We start from the raw sequence: 4,612 nt of genomic DNA, 5'->3' as shown, positions 1-4,612 counted from the left end.
AGGAAAGGGGCTATAACCCAAGGAAATGATTGTCTCCAGAAGCTGAAAAAAGTAACAAAATGGACTTTGTGAATTGACTGTTAGACTCTGCCTACAAACATTATCCACACTTTCTTGTGAGCCATGCACACAAACCACTTGAAACCAGCATTTCCCACCACCCCATTTCCTGTTCTTTTCTTTGTTTCTCTTCTTCTCCAAATTTTGTTTTCCGAAGCAAAACAAAAAGGTCTTGCTGTAGCTGTTGGTCCATGCTAAACACATCCCTCAGGGACCTAGAGAAACAAAATATCCTTGGCCATGTGCTTAACTCCAAAACGCTACATTTCCTGAACTATCTGATTTCTCTGACTTTGAAGAACCATTTGAAAGTATTCTCTCAGACAACAAATTAAATGCATTTCTATTATGTTCTGAACACTGTGCCTATCTCTGGGGATCCAATGATGAGCAAAATAAACAATGTCCTTGTCTTTGTGAAGCTATTGAAAGAAATAGTAAACAATTAATCACATAAAAAAAATCAAGCCAATACTTACACATTGTTTTATGTACTTAGCACACATTAACATTTTATTTTCCCAACAATCCTGGAGGTTGTTATTATGCCTTTATTTCAAAGGGTAGGAAAATGAAGTTCAGAGGGGTTAACTATCTTGGCCAAGATTATCCATCCAAGTAGAAGTGCAGCTAGGATTCAAACCCAGGCCATCAGTGTTCAGATTATGTGTTCTCAGCCTTTTCAATATATTACCTCTTTGTGATTCTAAGAATACAAACATTGCCTGTAATACCCATTTTTCTTTTGCTGCAAGATCTATTTCATATAGAATGATAGACCAGAAATGAGATTATCAGACAGCATGACAAAGAAAAAAATAATCAGGGTCAAATGCTTGACACCAGAAGCCTAACTTAATTTCAGAGGAATCTGAAGAATCAGTTATAGTACTAGAAATTAATACCAGTATTGGAAACCACTAATCAGACATCAGAACTTTATACCATTTGCAAGGGCCTTGCCCCAGAGAAGTGTGCATCCTTTGCAGATGACAGTTCTGGATAAGCCTTCTCTGGCCCCAAAACGGATTCCTGACCTCATCAGAAAAAGATTCCACTTATCACATTCTCTCCTAGTGCAAGAGCCTTGATCTCTGCTACAGATTTAACCTACAAGGAAATACAACTGCATTTACAGCATGAGCTCTCTAAGAAACCTTCTCTTAGCCAAAGACCCATTTCCTCTCCTCTCAAAACTCAAATATGAGCAACACTATGGCAAGCGGTACCCAACAACATCAGTTGCAGGTGAAGTCTTAAGTATCACTGTGAGAGGACTATTCCAGTGTATATGCCCCACTCTGTTGGAGAACTTTTCCCCTGAGAACATACTCAGCTCAGTCTGCAGAACATGCCAATGGGTGTCTCAGAAGGAAAGAAATAGAAAAAAGTGATGAGACCCCTCAATTCTCCAGCATCTGCCTGACAAGGCCTAAGAGACCTCCAACTAGCTCCCTATAAAAGAAATGAACATAGAGGATAAAGGTAAAACAGGATTACCAAATAGAGCTTTGTCCCCAACCTTTTCTGAGAAACCCTGGATGGGCAGACTGGGCCATATTTCAGAGAGTCTTGCTTTGGCTGGTCTAGATTGACCTAAGCAGCCAGAGTCAAAAATCATTTGAGTGGCTTCCTTGTTCCATTGCCTTTAGGCCCATACACTCTCCTAGTCTTAAAGATCTCATCAGGGATGAGAAGAGACAAGGAAACATAAACCTGCAGAAAACTACACCCCAAAGCAGGGAGTCTTCCCCCAAAGCTCCTCAGTATTGATCTAAAGCTACCTACCCTAAAGCCTTCCTAGAGCAGAGAGGAAGAGGAAGCCTCTTACGAGGCAGAAGGCTCCAACCTTCTGCATGAAGAAAGGGAGAAAACAGTTCCAGCTGGAACATACACAAGAGACAGCCTCATGAAGAAAGTCCAGGAAGGAAAAAAGAAAAAACCCAAAGACTTGAACAATTAACAGAAGTGGTGAATTTCTTCCCATCTCCTCCTTTACTCAATTTTCGTGAATAACAGTAATAAAATTGAAATGAAAACTGTAAAGAAAATTTCAGCACCCAGGACAGTGCTCATTCAACTACTTGGATGGACGCATGCTCCCTTCTCCCCACCCACGAAAAGCCAGGCTTCCAGAACAGATTCAGGATCCTATACCTACACTAGGTCAAAAAAGCTAGTAAAATTTTGGGTGCAGTTAGCATTAAACTCTCTCTTTGTTTTAAAATGGGGCACCCTATTTGGCAGTCTACTTCCAGACACCTGACTGCTCTTTTTTTGCTAAGGGGACAGGAATGGTCTGACAGTTGCTCTGATGCAATAATAAAGTTTCTCTGTTATGTTCCACAATGTCTGGAAACAAATTCTATAGAGACCAGTCAAAAACACACAGTGCCTAGGAAATTATGCAGACTTGCCTTTATTCTTTGGCATGGTTAACCTTTATTGAATATTTATTGTGTTCAGGTACTGTTCATATATTTTAGCTCATTTAATCCTCCCTGGGTCAACAAGTCAGACCAAATGGGGAAGAAAACTTCCTTCTTAGTTACCAAGAATCGTGATCTGAACAGGTAATCCATGGCTATATGAGACAATCTCATTTTATTTTTGTTTAATGTTTATTTGTTTTTGAGAGAGAGAGAGAGACAGAGTGCATGCACGTGCTAGTGAGGGAGGGGCAGAGACAGAGGGAGACAAAGGATCTGAAGCAGGCTCTGTGTGGACAGCAGAGAGCCCAAGGTAGGGCTTGAACTCATGAGCCATAAGATCATGACCTGAGCTGAAGTCAGATACTTAACTGACTGAGCCACCCAGTCGCCTGAGGCAATCTCATTTTAGAGGATTATATTCAGTTCTTGGTGCCACATTTTAAGAAAGTCTCTACCTGTACTAAGAACACATCTCAGAAAAAGTGGCTCCATCTCCTACATGAAAGAACAGACAGGCTAAATCAGAGCCACAGTGGCAGCACATTGACAATGGTATTCAAACAGAATCTTTACCTGCCTTATTATATCTGATTATGTCTACTTATACCTCCTCTATCTCTGCAAAAGAAGAATTCAAAAAGATTCAAGGCAAAACGCCTACCCCTGGTTTATTTATGAAATATGGTCTGTCTCCACTGAGCCTGCATTGGAGGAGGAATTACTTTTCTCTTTTCCTGAGGGACATCATTAGCATAGTGATAATTAATGAAAGGCAGCAGCCAGAGTTTGGTAAATTATTAATGGCTTCAATCATCCAGAGAGCAGACAGCCCCTGTGTGCAGTTGTCCTTGGTGACAGCATGGAAGTGCTCTGGGGAAACGGATGATGGACAGAAAACCAGCGCAGAGTGTGTGTGCTTCTGCACGCACAGATTCAGACTTCTTATCCAAACAAACCGGGTTTTCATGCAGAAATACTCGTGGATTAAAACTGGGAGCATGTCCCTCTGGCATATGGTGAATGTTATCAGATCCTCCTTATAGAATGCCTAAACAGAAATTAGGCCTGGTCCTGGGGACCTGTTGAAAAGTTGAGGAGGAGGAGGCAGTGGGTCTTTTACAGCAACCACAGAGATTAGGGGTTAGAGGGTAAAATTGAGAACTCATTAGGAGATCAATGCCAAAGTGTAGTTGGAGAGTACATGCAAAATAGATCATTGGAGCCAAAGGGGGTTGGAAACAAATGTCAGAAGCTAAGATACACATATAAAAGGAATTCTAGGCAACCTGAAAACATGAGAGTGAAGAGTATCATATAAGAACAGGTAAAAGAAGAGATGACACAGACAAATTCCAGGGAGGAGGGATTCAAAGCCACTGTACGAATCTTTCTCCCTTCATAAGTTTATTTATATGGGCCCCACTTAAACAGAGCCTTCTTGTTACATAAAATCATAAGCTCCTTGAGGGTGGCAATTTTTACTGTTTTCTTCTCTGCTATATTCCTAGAGCCTGCAGAGCACCAGACATAGAGTAGGTACTCAAAATATTTGATGAATAATGAAGAAAGAGATGAATAAATGGATACAACTATCTTACCATGTTAGATATTAGATAAAAAAAGAAGTATTGAGGCCACTCCTTTCATCTTGGGTCTCTGCGCCTTTCACAAACTTCCAACATCACTATGTTGGGACTGAGCATCTGGAAGTTGACAACCCCTGAAGTCTGCAGGAGCCACTGTGAGGAGGGCCCAGGAAAGAATTTGCCATTTTCAGTGGAAAACAAGTGGCAGCAACTAACAAGATGACTGTGTACTTTGGATCTGGATTTGCTGAACCTTTTTTTTTATAGTAAGACACCAACTGCTTAAGAAATAAGGATGTTTCAATTAATCCATTAAACAGATGTGAAAAGGAGCATTTTAAGAGATACAATGTCTGAAAAATGGATCAAACTCTTGAATTCAACATACTTGATACGTTTGTAAATAAATTTATGGCATGGAAAAAAGTCTTGATAAATATTTTTTAATAAAATCACATCAATTGTTACTTTGAGTAACAAAGAATTTCTGAACAATTCATTGAAGATCAAAAAGAGAGGTTTCCAGTATATACC

General features: G+C 40.2%; 1 pseudogene; it reads left to right on the top strand.

Annotated features, from left to right (window-relative positions):
* Positions 1-2,569: 2,569 nt before the first annotated feature.
* On the top strand, positions 2,570-4,371 carry LOC122200720 (annotated as a pseudogene).
* The last annotated feature ends 241 nt before the right edge of the window (positions 4,372-4,612 follow it).

This window comes from Panthera leo, chromosome A1 (assembly GCF_018350215.1).
Source record: "Panthera leo isolate Ple1 chromosome A1, P.leo_Ple1_pat1.1, whole genome shotgun sequence".
Lineage (NCBI taxonomy): Eukaryota > Metazoa > Chordata > Mammalia > Carnivora > Felidae > Panthera > Panthera leo.
This window is presented reverse-complemented; position numbering and strand designations above follow the sequence as displayed.